Consider the following 18,570-nt stretch of genomic DNA (forward strand, 5'->3'; position numbering starts at 1 on the left):
GAAAATGTCTGAATTTCTTCAATCTTTTATGCTTAAAATTAGCATTCTGTCATACTCATGCCATTGTTTCAGCACAGGTTTTCAGAAAATTTCAGGTCTATTTTCTTTTAAAGAGAAGCATAATATATTACAACTGTGAGGAATGCATGTTCTTGTAGTGAATAAAACAAAGACTTATAGATCATAGGAGGCAATAAAAAAGCCAAAAATAGTTATGCTCATAAATTAGAACTTTAATGAAGTTAAAGAAATATCAATATATTTAACACCATCCATGCTGTGAGGACAGAAGAATTCCATTGTATCATGGTAGAAGGGTATGGAATAAACTGTAGGAAGAACTACCTGAGCAAAGAAGCAGTAACAAGGTTCATTGAAAAACCATAGTTGTGGAAGATTTGGTAATTAGTGACAACAGATGTTTGTGTAGAGAGAAGGGAAATAATTCTACTTTGCATTTACCAATTTTTTAAAAAATTCATTCATGGGATGTGGACGTCACTGACAAGGCCAACATTTATTACCCACCCCTAGTAGCCCGGGAAGAGGTGGGACTGAGTCGCCTTCTTGAACTGCTGCAGTTTATGTGGTGAAAGTGCTCCCACAGTGCTGTTAGGGTGGGAGTTCCAGGATTTTGACCCAGTCATGAAGAAGGAACGGCAATACATTTCCAAATCAGGATGGTCTGCGACATGGAGAGGAACTTGCAGGTGAAGATGTTCCCATGCACCTGCTGCCCTTGCCCTTCTAGGTAATAGAGGTCATGAGTTTGGGAGGTGCTGCTGAAGAAGCCTTGGTGAGTTGCTACAGTGCATTTTGTACATGGTACACACTGCAACCATGGTGCACCCGTGCTGGAGGGAGTGAATTTAAGCTGATGGATGAAATGACAATCAAGTGGACTGCTTTGTCCTGAACGGTGTCAAGCTTCTTGGGTATTTTTGGACCTGCACTCAGCCAGGCAAACGGAGAGTATTTCATCACACTCCTGGCTTCTGCACTGTAGTTGAATAGGCTGTGGGAAGTCAGGTGATGTCACTTGCTATAGAATTCCCAGTGTCTGTCCTACACTTGTAACAGTATTTATATGGCTGGCCCAGTTAAGATTCTGATCAATGTGACCCCTAGGATTTTGATGGTTGGGGATTAATTGATGGTAATGCCATTGAATGTCAAGGGAAGGCAGTTAGATTCTCTCTTGGTTGAGATAGTCACTGTCTGGCACTTGTGTTGTATGAATGTTACATACTTCTTATCAGCCTGAATGTTGTTCAGGTCTCACTGCATGCAGGCATGGACTGCTTCACTGAGTAGTTCCGAATAGAACAAAACATTGTGCAATCATCAGCGAAAATCCCCACTTCTGCCCTTATGATGGAGGGATATCATTAATGATGCAGATGAAGATGGTTGGACCTAGTACACTGCCCTGAGGAACTCCTGCAACAATGTCCTAGGGCTAGATGATTAGCCTCCAACAACTATCCTCCTTTGTGCTAGGTATGACACCAGTCAGTGGAGAGCTTTCCACCCCCACCCCGGTTCCCATTGACTTCAGTTTTACTAGGGCTCCATGATGCCAGACTCGGTCAAATGCAGTAAACTTTTACCTGTCCTCTGGATTTCAGCTCTTCAGTCCGTATTTGGACCAAGGTTGTGATAGGGTCTGGAAGTGACTGGTCCTGGCAGAAGCCAAACTGAGCATCGATGAGCAGCTTATTGGTGAGTAAGCGCTGCTTAATTGCACTATCGACAACACCTTCCATCGCTTTGCTAATGGTTGAGAGTAGGTTGATGGGGCAGTAACTGGCTGGATTGGATTCATCCGGCTTTTTCTGGACAGGCCATACCTGGACAATTTTCCACTTTGTCAGGTAGATGCCAGTGGTGTAGCTGTACTGGAACAGCGTGGCTAGAGGCACGACTAGTTCCGGAGCTCAAGCACCACAGCCAGAATGTTGTCGGTACCGGTGTTAAGAGCCAAGAACACAACAAACATACCAAACACTATAAACAATAGTTGGTAAATTAATGAAAGGGTTCTTCTTCTCTTCTTTGGCCTCCTTGTCTCGAGAGACAATGTGTAAGCGCCTAGAGATGGTCAGTGGTTTGTGAAGCAGCGCCTGGAGTGGCTATAAAGGCCAATTCTAGAGTGACAGACTCTTCCAGGTGCTGCAGATAAATTTGGTTGTCGGGGCTGTTACACAGTTGGCTCTCCCCTTGCGGGTTCTTCATTGCATAATAACAGGATTCTAGGAGACCTCTTCAATACATGTGCTACCTGTTGACTAATACTGCTCCAACTATTGTATCATGTTAACTTGCATCACTTCCTGTGATGAAGCATACTAAACTATTTACATATTCAATAGTATGATAATCAGTATTAAAGCAATTAAAGTAATATCACAAAAGGGCCTACAGCCTTTGCTGTATCCAGTGCACTCAGCCATTTCTTGATATCACATGGAGAATAAAATTGGCTGAAGACTGGTTTCTGTGCTGGTGGGGACCTCAGGAAGAGGCAGAAATGGATCATCCATTGGCAATTCTGGTTGAAATGGCTGCATACGCTTCAGGCTTGTCTTTTGCACTAGCATGTTGGGCTACACCACCATTGAGATGGGGATGTACAATTCAGGAATGTTTCAGGATGGTTGTAATTGACCTCTCTCAGTTCAAAAAGTACTCCTTTATCCCTGTCAGACAGTTTGAATATACAAAGTCCAGGGGCTGGAATTTATTTGCGCGCTAGCACGCTTTGAACTCAGTGGCCTTCAAACATGGAAATGCCGCCGCACAGCCCCCGCGATATTACGCGCAGGGGCTGATTTAAAGAGGGGGTGGAGCGGCCACCCCCCCCCCCCCCCAATGATGTAGAGGGGGCAGCCGTGTCCCCGGTAACGGCATCCGGCGCCATATGTAGGCTCAGGCACCATTTTTAAAGGTCTTCAAGCCCTTCAGTTACATTTTAAAATTTGAAGATCCCGATTTCCGGGAAATAAAAATAAAATGTTATTGTAACTGCAAATCACGTCTCCCACCCACAATGGGTAATTTAAACATTAATTGCCCTCTCCCCCATAATAAACTTTTATTAGTATCCCAAACTTTCCCCCCCGAAATTTATTCCCTTTGACCCTCAACCCTTTCCCACTATCCCCACAGCCAATAAAAATTGTTTTCTCCACTCCCCTACTCCTCCCACCCTGAAAATTTTATTCCTCCCCCTTTCCCACCTGGTTCTTATCTCGGAACGTTTAGTGAAGAGGACTCTGCAGGGTTGACTGAGCTGGGTGTGCCTTTGTCGTGTCCAGTACCTAGATCGATGCAGGGTGGTCCATCTGGTTTTACTCTTAATGATTTTTGTAGCAGTTTGATATAGGAGAGGCTTGCTAGGCCATTTCAGAGGACAGTTAAGAATCAACAACATTGATTGTCTGGAGCTACACATATAGGCCAGATCAGGTAAGGACCTTAGATTTCCTTCCCTAAAGGAGATTAGTGAACCGAATGGATTTTTGCAACAATCTAGTAGCTTCATGGTTACTAACAGTGATGCTAGGCTTTTATTACAGATTTATTTCATCAACTGAAGTTAAGTTTTCTAGCTGCCATTGTGAGATTTGAACTCATGATCATTAGTCCAAGCCTCTGGATTATTCGTCCAGTAACATCATCACCACTCTACCTAAACAGAAAAGTTAGACGAAGTTGAAGGGACTGGAAAAGAGTAAACATTATTCACTGGAATTTTATCACAGAATCAAATAAAATTTAGAGGATTCCCTGTGGTACTGTTAATGAATTAACTTGTTTCGCAGCAAACTTGGTCTGTGCCTTTAAGACCATTGCTTTAAACAAATAAATCTAGGTTAACTGTATCTAGTTATAAACTACTGAGGTTAATTAGCAGATAAGTGTTAATGCTGGTAAACTTCATGCTCCAAAATACTGAGAGTCTCCAAGGATAGTGTTGCATCTGTAATGCAACAGACATACGCCGGGTGCTGGGTATATCTATCTATATATTTAAATCTGTGTACATATGCACTTGTTTCTTTCATGATATTTTGTCATGTTTTTATGCTAACATAAGTTTAAAATAAATACCTGTACGTGTAGCTCCATGATCTTCCCACTAGGTTATGATGTCAAGCAAATTTGAGTCTCCCATCTGGGGATGGACTAGCTCCCTAAAGAAGCATGAGAGTCTCACAGAGAAAAGGGGGACAACAAGAATACAGTACTCAAGAACCACTCATTGAGGCACAAGGGAAATCTTTGAATTTCCTGTATAGCCATTCCCCTCTGCTCTTATCTCCGTTTGCCATCTTGTTTGTCTGCTCTGTTTGCAGATAAGTAATTTAAATGTGTAAAATATATTTTACACATAGAGTCAGAAGGTGGAATCCTATGAGTGCCACGGCATTCCCAACAGCGGGACCAGAAGTTGTCATAACTTCTGCCACAAATCCTGTTCCCCACGCACTTTTGTATTTAAATTAGCCATGAGGCGTCAGATCATGCAGCGGGGGCAACCTTTCATTGGTGGAACCTGCCGTCACTGCCCCAAGCACCACAGATATAAAACATTTTGTGCTTGCAGCCTCAAGGAGCTTTCATGTAAGTATCTTCAGACTATCTTAAATTGCAGCTTTTACTTATATCAAAATGTTTTTGCCTCCCTTATTTTGTGAAAGTCACCACCAAATTCACATCATTTATTTTACCTGCAGCTAAAGTGAATCACATGGCTGCCAGTAGGCAGCATCCCACCCCACGATTCAGTGATGCCTCCCTGCAGGTTCTCCTCCAGGCTGTCAGGGAAAGGCGGGAGGTCCTCTTCCCTGCAGATGGAGCGTGAAGACCCTCCTGCCTTACCATGGATGGAGGTAACAGAGGAACGTGGAGTCACTCATAGAACATGGATGCAGTGCCGCAAGCGCATCAATGACTTGCTCAAATCAACTAGGGTAACTGGTCCTGGTAAAGCAGCTCCATTGTTTTCTTCCAAGGCACCATATTTTTAAGGCAGAGGGGCATGAGGAATGCAGTGGAATGTGTGAGCAGCCTTGGTGCCATTCCCTAAATGATGTTGCGCCAAGATGAAGATTGGCATTGTGTGTGTGGCTGGATGCACCGTGCGAAAGCCACTGCAGAATGCATGATGTTGATGCATGTATGCAATGGTTGTGATGCGTCATTTGGCATGTTATTAAATCTGCACTGTCTGCTGCAGGATAAATTAAGCCACAACCAATGTTAACATGTTAGAATAGGAGGAGGTGGCCCTGGACAGAAGACCGCTAACCATGGCTGAAAGGGAGGATGATATCGCGAGAAAGGAGGGAAGCAGGGCGAGTGCAGATGGTAAAGGCAGGTACCACAGTCGTAAGGATGAAGTGTCATCTCTGCTCTTGCAGCCATAAACTGGAAACTGAAGAAAATCGTGTGAACTCACGTGAAGCACATGCTGACAAGTGCCTCTGTTTGTGTCCCCACTGCAGGTGCCTACAGTCAAGTAGCAGAACGCTGCATGGCCCAAGAGTCCTCCTCTGGAGAGGATGAAGAAGCCAATGCCCCAGAAGGTGCACCACCTTTTCTTCCACCTCCGTCAGCACAGATATATCCACATGGTCCGCAGGTGGCTTAAGATTAGAATCAAGGTCACCATCTGGTGTGCACCACACAGACACGTCCAGCAGCTGAGGGAGCATGTGCCAGCCAGGTCCCCTGACAATCAGAGGACTGCTGGGGACCAGGCCCCTGCTCAGCCCCAAACTCATGATGATCCTTTGTTTGTTGCCACAAGAAGTCTGCTGGATGTGCAGCAAAGCCATGTGGAAAATATGTCAGATGCCAGAGGTCATGCGTGGCTTTGCACGTGCCATGCAGGAGTCCATACAAACCATGACGTCTGCCATGCCCCAGGCATTTGAGCATATGGCTTCCTCAGTGGAGAGTCTGGCGATCTCCATGGTGAGTCTTGTTGAGCACTCGAGCCATATAAGATCTTTTTTTTTATTTCCAAAATATACTTTATTCATAAAAATCTGTAACAATTACATTGCCAAACAGTTTCCAAACAGCACCAAAAAATACAAACATTGCAAGGGAGATCACTTTCCTTCAATACTGTCATGAGTTTCTTCCCAACCCTTCCGTTTCACAATTGTCATGTCAATTACAGTTTTACATTTACAGCAATTGAGAATATTAACGATACAGTTCGAGGGGTTTCCCATGGATCCAGCCCCTCAGTCCAGCTTGGTGGGGGAACCTTACACTGTGGTCTTTCCCCATTGAGCCTTTGCTGCGGCTGCCCCAAGCTTTAGTGAGTCCCTCAGCACATAGTCCTGGACCTTGGAATGTGCCAGTCTGCAACATTCGGTGGTGGACAACTCTTTGCGCTGGAAGACCAGCAAGTTTCGGGCAGACCAAAGGGCGTCTTTCACCGAATTGATAGTCCTCCAGCAGCAGTTGATGTTTGTCTCGGTGTGCGTCCCTGGGAACAGCCCGTAGAGCACAGACTCCTGTGTTACAGAGCTGCTTGGGATGAACCTTGACAAAAACCACTGCATCTCTTTCCACACCTGCTTTGCAAAGGCACATTCCAGGAGGAGGTGGGCGACCGTCTCTTCCCCACCACAGCCAACGCGGGGGCACTGTGTGGAGGGGGCGAGACTTCGGGTGTGCATGAAGGATCTGACGGGGAGGGCCCTTCTCACCACCAGCCAAGCTACGTCTTGGTGCTTGTTTGAAAGTTCTGGTGATGAGGCATTCCGCCAAACGACTGACGGTCTGCTCGGGGAACCATCCGACATGATCCACCGTTTCCTTTTCCCGTAGGGCCTTGAGGACATTCCGTGCAGACCACTGCCTGATGGACCGGTGGTCAAAGGTGTTTTCCCGCAGAAACTGCTCCACGAAGGATAGGTGGTACGGCACCGCCCAACTGCATGGAGCGTTCCGCGGCAATGTGACCAGGCCCATCCTTCGCAACACCGGGGACAGATAGAACCTCAGCACGTAGTGACACTTGGAGCTTGCGTACTGGGGGTCTATGCATAGCTTGATGCAGCCGCACACGAAGGTGGTCATCAGGATGAGGGCCACGTTGGGTACATTTTTCCCGCCCTTGTCCAGAGATTTGAACATCGTGTCCCTCCGGACCCGGTCCATTTCACATCCCCAGACGAAGCGGAAAATGGCTCGGGTGACTGCCACGGCGCAGGAGTGGGGTATGGGCCAGACCTGTGCCACGTAGAGCAACAATGTGAGCGCCTCGCACCTGATGACCAGGTTCTTACCCACAATGGAGAGAGATCGCTGCCCCCACATGCCCAACTTTTGTCGTACCTTGGCTACTCGCTCCTCCCATGTTTTGGAGCACGCCCCGGCCCTTCCGAACCATATCCCCAGCACCTTCAGGTAATCTGACCTGACGGTGAAGGGGACAAAGGATCGGTCAGCCCAGTTGCCAAAGAACATGGCCTCGCTCTTGCCGTGGTTAACTTTGGCTCCCGAGGCCAGTTCGAACTGGTCGCAGATGCTCATCAGTCTGCGCACGGACAGCGGATCCGAGCAGAAAACGGCGACGTCATCCATGTACAGGGAGGTTTTGACCTGAGTGCCTCCGCTGCCTGGGATTGTCACCCCTCTTATGCACGCATCCTTCCTAATAGACTCAGCAAAGGGTTCAATACAGCAAACAAACAAGACTGGGGACAGAGGACAGCCCTGTCTGACTCCAGATTTGATCGGGAAACTTTCAGAATCCCACCCGTTGATTGAGACTGCGCTACTGACGTTTGTGTAGAGCAGTTGGATCCAATTGCAGATTCCCTCCCCAAACCCCATTTTGGAAAGCACGTCCATCATGTAGGTGTGCGATATCCTGTCAAAAGCCTTCTCCTGGTCCAGGCTGATGAGGCAGGTGTCCACCCTCCTGTCCCGTACGTAGGCGATCGTATCCCTGAGTAGCACGAGACTATCAGAGATCTTCCTGCCGGGTACAGTACAGGTCTGATCGGGGTGAATCACCAACTCCAGAGCAGACTTGACTCGACTGGCTATGACTTTGGACAGAATCTTGTAATCAACATTAAGCAGTGAGATGGGCCGCCAATTTCTGATTTCTGCCCTCTCCCCCTTCTGCTTGTAAATGAGGGTGATGATGCCTTTTCTCATGGATTCTGACATGGTGCCGGCCAGGAGCATACTCTCGTATACTTCCAGCAGGTCCAGGCCGACCCAGTCCCACAGGGCCGAGTACAACTCGACCGGTAAGCCGTCGCTCCCGGGAGTTTTACTCGTCTCGAAAGACTCGACGGCCTTTGTCAGCTCGTCCAGAGTTAGCGGCTTGTCCAGTCCCTCCCTCCTGCTGTCATCTAAGACCTCTGTGATAGATGACAGGAAGGACTGGGAGGCTCTGCTGTCTGTGGGCTTCGCGTCATACAGCCCAGCATAAAAGGATTTGCTGATCCTTAGTATGTCGGACTGCGAAGACGTTACCGAGCCATCTTCTTCCTTCAGGCTGCTGATAACAGAGCTCTCTCTGTGTACCTTTTGGAAAAAGTAACGCGAGCACGTCTAATCCTGCTCGATGGAGCGGACTCTGGACCGGAAGATGATCTTGGAGGCCTCCTTGGCAAAGAGAGAGGCCTGCTGGCTCTTCACCTCTTGGAGGTCCTCCTTGACCTCGACCCCCATTGACTGCAACCGGAGTAGATTTTGCATAATTTTCTGGAGTCGGGACAGTTCCCTCTGTCTCTCTCTCGCCTTCTGAACACCTTTGTGGATGAAGAACCTCTTGATGTTCTCCTTAATCGCTTCCCACCAGTGAACTGGAGACTCAAAGAGGGGTTTCATGGTCCTCCAACCTTTGTAATCCCTTTTGAGTTCCTCAACGTTCTCTGGGGTCAGCAGTGTCGCATTGAGCTTCCACGTCCCTCTGCCAACCCGCTGGTCGTCCTGTAAGTGACAGTCGGCCAGTAAGAGGCAGTGGTCGGAGAAGAACACCGGCTTGACGTCGGTGGATCCGACCGTGACAGCACGGGACACAAACAGGAAGTCAATCCTGGAACGGGCAGACCCGTCCGATCTTGACCATGTGTATCTGCGCTGCGCTCCGTCTGCAGGTTTGCTGAAGACGTCGTGCAGTTTGGCATCTTTAACTGTTTCTATTAGGAATCTGGACGTAGCGTCCAGTTTGCTGTCGTCACTGCCGGATCGTCCAGCCGCAACGATGATGCAGTTGAAGTCACCGCCTAGGATGACCGGCCTGGATGTCGCCAGCAGCAGTGGGAGCTGCTGGAAGACGGTCAGCCGCTCGCTGCGTTGTACCGGGGCGTACACGTTGATCAACCGCAGCAGAGCGTTGTTGTACATCACGTCTGCTACGAGGAGGCGGCCGCCCACCGCCTCCTTAACTTCGGAGATGGTGAAGTTACCTCCCCGCAGCAGAATACCCAGGCCGGAGGAACGGCAGTCATTACCCCCCGACCAGATCGATGGCCCATGGGCCCACCATCGCGACCACTGCCTGTAGGTGCTGAGGTGTGGTATTCCACACTCCTGCAGAAACAGTAGGTCAGCTTTGACCTTGGCAAGGTAATCCAAGGTTGAAACACATCGCGTAGTAGATTTAATGCTACGCACATTAATGGAAGCAATTCTTACACCCATTTTTAACTAAAAATTAGTTGTTGCTTCCCATACCATTTGTCCTCGCTAGTCCCATTCCTTCGGGATGTTCCTGCATACCCATCGTGTGCGCAAGCAGTTTCACGTTGGTTGGGCTCAGAAACCCCTCCTGATTTTTCATGCAGGGTTTGCTCCGCTCGGGTGACATCGGGGGGGTCTTGTAGGCAGACGGGATTGGGTTGTCCTCAGCTGCTTCCATCTGTTCCTCCTTGAAAACATCACAGCTGCCGGTCTCCCGGAGCTCAGGTGCGCCAGACGTGTCTTTGCTCCCGGTGTCCCGGAGCTGAGATGCGTTGGCCACGTTGTTACGTGTGGGGCATTGGGGTTGGGGCACGCCGGGCCCATCACAGCTTCCAGTGCCCGGGGGCTGAGATGCTTTATCATCCATCTCGGAGTTCTGCCGCCTCTTTTGAAGGGGCTGTCGTTCCAGCATTTCCCCGTCCAGTGAAGAGGAGTTGTTGCAGTCTGATTCAGAAGAGAGCCTCCTCTTACCACTGGTTTGGGTGGTGGCTTTGGGATGTTTTTTCTTTGTGGTTTTCCTCTGGACCACTTGCCACTGACCTGTTTGTCCATCTGCTGCCTCCTCCTCCATTGATTCTGTCTGTGGAGGAGGGGTTACCGGGCGCTGGGTAGGTGCTGGGTCATTGGTTTCAGCTGCCTCCCCTTCCTTCTCAGGTTGAAGTTCCTCACTGCGGAGAAGGTTGCTGGTCTCCTTTTGAACAGCGGACGCCTTCGTCGAACCATCTCCCGGCCTTTCCTTGGACCTTGCCGCCTGAGCATAGCTGAGACAACGTTTGGGGCAGGTCTTGTAGAGATGGCCTGCCGCACCGCACAAGTTGCAACACTTAGTCTGCTTACAGTCCTTGGTCTGATGGCCTTCCTCCTTGCAGTTCTTGCAAACAACCGTGCTGCAGTTGGCTGCCATGTGACCAGATTTGCCACAGGTGCGGCAAACTCTGGGCTGTCCAGCGTAGACCAAGAAGCTGGAGGGAGGGTGGATGATGGCTCCACTGGGATCTACCTTCAAGGTCACCTTGACCTGCCGCTTGCTGGTCCAAATCCCAAAGGGGTCCTTGATATCAGTGCTGCTGCCGGCCACCTCGACGTACCTGGCGAGAAAGGTCAGTACATCCACCACCGAAACATAGGGGTTGTAGAGATGAATCGTCACCACCCGGTCCCGTTGTGACGGAAGCGTGAAGAGCGGCTCCGCTGTGAGGATCGACAGTGGCGCCCGGTCCCCTTTCTCCTTGAACGCCTTCAGGAACTTGATGCATCCCGCCACGTTCCGGAACGTCACGTCGAAGTATCCACTGCTGGGGAAATCCTGCAGGCAGAAAACGTCCGTCGCTTGAAATCCGCAGCAATCGAAGAGAATTTTCTTGATGAAGAAGGTGCGATCGACCGGTGCATCTCCTTCCTTGTCCTTCACGACCACCCGAACGGTGTTGCGCACTCCCTGGCCCGAAGCTCGAAAATTGGTTATAGCCATTTTACTCAAAGCTTCCCCAGGATCAGAAGGCAATGATCATGGTCTCTTCTCAATCAAATAAGCACTGATAAGAACAGATACTACACTTGATCTTAGCCAAAAGGACGAGAAGCGATCTGACCTGCACTCCACCGCTGTTGCCCTGGGCTCCATGCAGCAGAGTCTAAGCTTGAGGAGGACAAGAACCTGTACCTCCTTTCAGGTGACTCTTCCCCCTCAGGGTGACAGGCAGGTTCCATTGTGCAGCCAGATAGAGGAGGAGCATATGCCAGCTGCCCCAGGGCCTTCCTCTCAGGACACCCCCAAGGTAAGCGGCGTCTCATTTCCCCCCACCCACCTCCTGACATTTATCCATATGGGGGATACTCAAGGGCCCACTCCTCCAGAGGACACCAACCATGGTCATCCACTGCAACGGGGCAGCACATTGAGCAGACTGCTCCACCTCAGCTTCTAATGTCGGGGTAGCACCTAGACGTAGTGGTAGAAAAAAGAAAATGAAAGAGTTCTGAGCACAAAGGTGCCACGGGTGATGTACAAATTGTGACAAATGAAAAGACTTATCAATACATTTTTATTTCATGCAAAATTTGACCCACTCTCAGTAATATTTTGTTCGGTTACAAATAGATACAAAGATGTTTTTTTTGAGGCGTACGGCAGGAATGCAATGATGTTTGCACAGTATCTCAGGCAATGTCCAGTGTCCATCTTTTTGGAAACTGAGCCTTCACTCTTCGATGATGACTGTTTTCCTATTGATTATTAATTTTGTCCATTATTGTCATGCCTTATTTTTGTTTTCAACGGTCATAACAACATTGCTTGGAGTGATGTGAAGTCGCATTCAAGATAGTCCATAGATGATTTCAAAGTAACATTCGCGCCACACAAGTGGCAGGCAATGACTATGTCAAACAAGAGAGATTTTAACCATCTCCCCTTGATGTTCAATGGCATAACCATCACTGAATCCCCCACTATCAACGTTCTGGAGGTTACCATTGACCAGAAACTGAACTGGTAGCCACAGCATTTATGCGGTTGGACAAGAGCAGGTCAGAGGCGAGGAATTCTGCAGCAATTAACTCACCTCCTGACTCCCCAAAGCCTGTCCACCGTCAACAAGGCTCAAGTCAGGAGTATGACGGAATACTATCCACTTGCCTGGATGAGTGCAGCTCCAGCAACACTCAAGAAACTCGACACCATCCAGGACAAAGCAGCCCACTTGACTGGCACCCCATCAAACACCTTCAACATTCACTCCCTCCACCACCGACACACAGCAGCAGTGTGTGTACCATCTACAAGATGCACTACAGCAATTCACCAATGCTCCTTCGACAGCACCTTCCAAACCCGCGACATCTACCACCTAGAAGGACAAGGGCAGCAAATGAACAGGACCACCACCACCTGCAAGTTCCCCTCCAAGCCACACACCATCCTGACTTGGAATTATATGGCCATTACTTCACTGTCGCCGGATCAAAATCCTGGAACTCCCTTCCTAACAGCACTGTTGCTGTTCCTACACCCCATGGACTGCAGTGGTTCAAGAAGGCAGCTCACCACCACCTTCAAGGGCAATTAGGGAAGGGCAATAAATACTGGCCTAGCCGGCGATGCCCACATCCCACAAACAAATAAAAAAAAAAGCCAATCACAAGGGAGAGCAGCAACACTTTGTTAAGATTGCAGCTATGAATTAGACGTTATGCAAAAGGAAATTTCTGTGGGGAAATGTTTCGCCTCCCAACGTTCCTTGATGATGTGGCTTATTGTTGGTTGAAACGCACATAAATTAGGTTCTCCCCAATGTCCCTTGCATGCCCCTCATAATAATGATGGCATTGTTATCCTCCTCATCACCCTCTTCTGTTCCTCCTGTTCTTGCACCTACAGAATGTTGCCACATCAAATTGCAAGGCACAGCAGACGATTATTTGAGACACCCTCTGTGGAGCCGACTGAAGAGCCCCTCCAGACGGAATCGCATTTTCAGCATGCCAATGTGTGTTCAATGCTGGCTCTCGTGGATGCATGTGCAGCATTGTACCTCTCTTCAGCAGTGCTTTGGGAATTATGTATTGGCGTCATTGACCATGGACAAAAGGGGTAAAACATTGTCACCTAGGATCCAGCTGTCCACTTCAGCTGGTTCCTTGAAAACTGCTAGGAGCTCCTCAAAATGTAGGAGTCATTACAGCACCCCAGGAAATGTACGCAAACATGCATGATTATTCTCCTGTGGTCACAAACCAGTTGCACGTTTAAAGAGTAGAAGCCTTTGCAATTGACGAAGACAGCAGTCTGGTCCCAGGGAGCTCTAATGGCTACCTGAGTATAGTCGATCCCTCTTGCACTCCAGGGAAGCCAGCAATGGCGCCAAAGGCCACAGACCTTGCTGCCTGGCTGTCCTCGTCTACAGGGCATTGGTTACCTCTGATGCACCTGTGGGTCACAGACTGCGAGATACCACATATGTCGCCCATTGATCCCTGGTAGCAAAGAAATTGAGTATAATAGTAAAGTTGAGGGTAAGTGGAATGAGGTTCTCAATGAAAATAAGCAGCTGCAGGTAATGCTGAAGGATCAGATATATTTTTGTCGCCATGGCAAGTCACATCCTCATGCTTCTCTGGCATTGCCTCTCTGACACCTGAAGGTAATGCGTCCTTGTCCTGAGGATGCAATGACATGCCAGTGCCAATCATGGATAATGCCTTTCCTGGATAGCTTAATTCTGAGTAACCTTACCTTCTTGTGCTGCCTGTTGCTCCTGTTGAGGCATCATCCGTTGATCGCCAAGATCCGTCCTCAGTCTTTCTGCAATTGTTCGCATGTTAGAGGAAAAATTGCGTGCATGAGACTCATACCTTTGCAGCTTTTCAAATGTTGAGATGAGAAGATTGCCGTAAAACTATCCTCTTCCTGCTATTCAGCACAACCATGAAAGTCATGAGCAGGTTGCTGTTAAGTGCCTTACCTTTGCAAACAGGAGATCCCACCCACCATTTGTCTCCTCCCAATCCTTGATTGGACATGCGGTTTCCATCCTTCTTCCAGAAAATGTTGCCTCTGCGATACCAGGCAAGTTTGCCCACCTTCCAACCACTTTCTGCCATCTTCCAGTTATCACCCTCGACCCACCCAACTTAACCTGCACCCTTCCCCGTTACCATAGACCGACTCATCACCAATTTATACATGCCATCCCTACCCCCTGCACTCCACCCCCACCCCCCCCATCTCTACTCCCATCACCGTCCAACTGCCGACTCTCACCCTTGAACCTCCAAGAATCCACCTTGATATAGTTACAGATTCCTAATCCCCTCCCTATGATCAGCCGTAAGTCTTGACCTTCCCCCCCCCCCCCACCACGTACAATCGCCCTGTGACTAAGACTGTACAATCTGCCAGCCAGTACCCTGATGTGAACACACAGGACTCCGACCACAACAGCAATCCTCCCTCCTTTTAGGCCTCTCATGACCATCAGTTTTCTGACAGGAACATATCAACCCACCATCTCCTGCAACTGCACACAGTCAGCCTCATTATCAAAATCAGCCCCTACACACCCTGGACTCTGCCACTCCCCTCCTCCACGCACCCAAGACCCCATCCTTCCCTCCCCAACTACCCTCCCCTAAAAGGCCTGCTACCCAACCCAAACCCGATGGGACCCAACATGTCAGGTTTGGCTCCGGTCGCACTTCCGGGTCTGGCATTCGGGCTCGGGTCAGGTCAGGCCGGATCGGACATGCTCGATCACCACCTCAGGTAAGTAACTCTAATATTAATTTACTTTTCAGACTTTAAAAGTGGTTTTGTTACAGTTATTTTAAGCTTCTGCAGGTAAGGAACAAAGTGAAAAACTGAAGGTAAGTTAACTGATGGTTGGGTCGGGCGCGGGAAAGAATGCAAGGACTTGGGCTGGGTTGAGCTCAGTGTCAGATGGGGTTCTGCTGGGCTCGCGTCAGGTCTCATTTGCAGACCCGAGCAGGCCCTTACCCTCCCATACTCCCCCAATCTTCCCTCCCCAACTACCCTCCCCTGCCCCTCCATGCACCTGAGACACAACCCTTCCCAATTATCCTCCCTTGCTCCTCCATGCACCCAAAACCCTACCCTGTCCTCCCCGACTACCTTCCCCTCCTCCTTCAAGCACCTGAAACCCCACCCTTCCCTCCCTGATTACTCTCCCCTACTCCTCCATGCAGCTCCCTCCCAAGCTGTCGCCACCATTCTCTGAGATGATTCACCCTTGCTGGTGCTGAGCCTGCAGACAAACATCCATTCAAATGCTGGCGTTAGTATAGCGGCTGAGAGAAAAAGAGAACAGTTCTGGGATTCAACTGTACAAATGCGACAGTTCCACAACACGTTGAAACATTTGTGAACCGGGTGGCACGAGAATATCGCTCGCCGTTCAGTTAATCTGACAGATAGGACGAAATCCTAACTATGCGTAGGGTAATGAGTATTCATGGTACGTAAATGAATGCAAAGCAGCAATCCACCACCATGCTGGGGGAACCCCGGAATGCCACAATCCCGCCGACGACTTAATTCCTCTAAATATGCCACCATAGGGAATCCGAAAAAACATGTACCACCTAAATATATCGCGCCGCACACCACCAAATCTGCCGCGGCAGACGACATAAAATTCCCCCCATAAACCTCCAAAGGATGAAAGAGAAATTAAATATGAGAGACTATACCTGTTCATGTGACAGTCAGACAAACAAACAGAAACTGAGCATGGAAATCGTTATCCAAAAGGGACACCAGCTGAGAAAAATACAGGCATGATGCAGTGGAGAGACATGGACAGACCAACATGACAGAATGAAATAGACAAAAGATCAAGGGATCAGAGAACTGACTGTAAGCAACACCATGGGAGATCTACTAATCTGTCAACCTCCCATGATGTTGCTCACAATTAGTTGGAGGAATGCTATTCCTTTAATCAATGTTTAATCCAACAGGCTGAAAGAAGTTACAGCAGCACTTCTGGAGCAAGCAGGAACAATTGTTCTTGTAATTTTCATTACCATTATCCACTGATTTCAATGGGTTGGAAGTATTAAAGTGTTTCTAACTCAAGGTTTATATATAGTTAGGCAGATATTTTACATTTTTTGCATATAGTTGAGACTTCCTTTTAACGATATTTAAATTATGTAATATATTCCCCATCATGCTTTGTTGATTGGCTTAAACTAAAGCAGCAGTAAATAAAAAGTGGATAAATACGAATCCAAAGCAAGGTAGGTAGCAAGGAAAGAGAAGCAGAGTTAACGTTTCGGGTCAATGACCCTTCTTCGGAACTGACAAATATTAGAAAAGTCACAGGTTATAAGCAAGTGAGGTGAGGGTGGGGCAAGAGATAACAAAGGAGAAGGTGTAGATTGGACAAGGCCACATAGCTGACCAAAAGGTTTTTTTTAAGTTTAGTTTAGTTTAGAGATACAGCACTGAAACAGGCCCTTCGGCCCACCGAGTCTGTGCCGACAATCAACCACCCATTTATACTAATCCTACACTAATCCCGTATTCCTATCACATCCCCACCTGTCCCTATATATTTCCCTACCACCTACCTATACTGGGGGCAATTTATAATGGCCAATTAACCTATCAACCTGCAAGTCTTTGGCATGTGGGAGGAAACCGGAGCACCCGGAGGAAACCCACGCAGACACAGGGAGAACTTGCAAACTCCGCACAGGCAGTACCCAGAATCGAACCCGGGTCCCTGGAGCTGTGAGGCTGCGGTGCTAACCACTGCGCCACTGTGCCACCCTACCCACTTTTTTTTTTTCAGGTTTGCACTTGCTGCTGTTCAATATTCAGTCCGTTAACACCTAATCTGTACTAATGCTTTGTCTTTCAACACACCATTAACATATTGTTTGCATTTGCTCCATGACCTTTTGGTCAGTTATGTGGCCTTGTCCAATCTACACCTTCTTCTTTGTTATCGCTTGCCCCACCCCCACCTCACTTGCTTATAACCTGTGACTTTTCTAATATTTGTCAGTTCCGAAGAAGGGTCACTGACCCGAAACGTTAACTCTGCTTCTCTTTTCACAGATGCTGCCAGACCTGCTGAGTGGTCCCAGCATTTCTTGTTTTTTTTTTCAGATTTCCAGCATCCGCAGCATTTTGCTTTTATTATAGGTAGCAAGGAAACTTGTGGGGATTTGTGAAACACTCAGTCCTGAATGGCCAATCCGGATAACTTAATAAAATAAATGGAGAAAATGAACCAATAAAATCACTCAATTCTTCTTGAAAACATTTTCATCGGTAACTGAAATTTCTTAAGTCGGAAATAAGGGTTGCATCATAAAAACATTATTTTACATGTTAGAATATCATAAAACTTCAAAGTTATCATCTTTCAGCACCTTCAGCAACGTTTTTCCTTGAAGGCCACAGCATCTCTCAAAAGCCAAGACTAGAATTTGAAATTTTTGCGCTGAATTATGACTGTCAGCTAAAGACAGATCCTGCTCTCTGAGTACATGCATTGTGCGCAATTTCCTAGAATGGATCAGTAGAATCATCAGATCACCTGGAATAATCTTCCTTTCCAAACTCAAAGTATCTGTTCAATTGTATTTTGAAATAGTTTCAAGAAAAGCTGAAGGCCAAATTTTAAAAGTTTTATTCAGATAAAATTTACTGTACTTTTTAAAAAATGTTCAAGTAATCAGTTGGAACAGGAGAGGACACTACTTCAAATATGACAGACAATGGTGATTATACACTTACAGTATCTATTTATGTTTAAATTTTGAACAATTATAATTAAAAAAATCATGACTCAGCATATTATTATTTCAGGAAGTGTGTTTTTGAAATGATAGGAATAATACAAGAATCAATTAAGACATAAAATAGCCTATCTCTAATGGACACTTCCTGATTGTCAAATTTTCTTCCTGTGCCACAATTTTGTCACACCTAGATATTGCTTTTAACTGTTAGACATTACACTTCCTTTCAGTTTGCTCAGCATTAGGTGGGACCGTGGCTCTTCCAGCCACCTGCACCCAGCTATGTTTTATTTCAAATTAATTAAACATTTATTATTTTCCAACAGGTTAGTTTTATTTGAAGTTTATTTAAATTTTACTAACTGCATTTCGGGGAATGCCAAAGCCATTTCCACTGGCTTGCCCATTTCCTTCCATTGCGGTGCTCCAGGATCAGGTTGCTCGACATTCCTCTTGTCTCCGCAAGACCGGGTGCCTCCTTTAGACAACATATTTACCCCATTTCTATCAACTCACTCTGCACGGCAGCCACTGCTTATAACTGTTCTCCCACTTGCCCATCAGGCT

The 18,570-nt window shown here is 47.6% G+C and overlaps 1 protein-coding gene and 1 pseudogene across 3 annotated transcripts in view; both read right to left on the bottom strand.

Moving 5' to 3' along the window:
• sptbn1 (spectrin, beta, non-erythrocytic 1) overlaps window positions 1-18,570 on the bottom strand; it is a 340,000-nt gene that overhangs the window by 308,100 nt on the left and 13,330 nt on the right. The window lies entirely within an intron of this gene.
• LOC137376840 (U2 spliceosomal RNA) lies at window positions 11,149-11,316 on the bottom strand (annotated as a pseudogene).

This window comes from Heterodontus francisci, chromosome 13 (genome assembly GCF_036365525.1).
Source record: "Heterodontus francisci isolate sHetFra1 chromosome 13, sHetFra1.hap1, whole genome shotgun sequence".
NCBI classification, from domain to species: Eukaryota; Metazoa; Chordata; class Chondrichthyes; order Heterodontiformes; family Heterodontidae; genus Heterodontus; species Heterodontus francisci.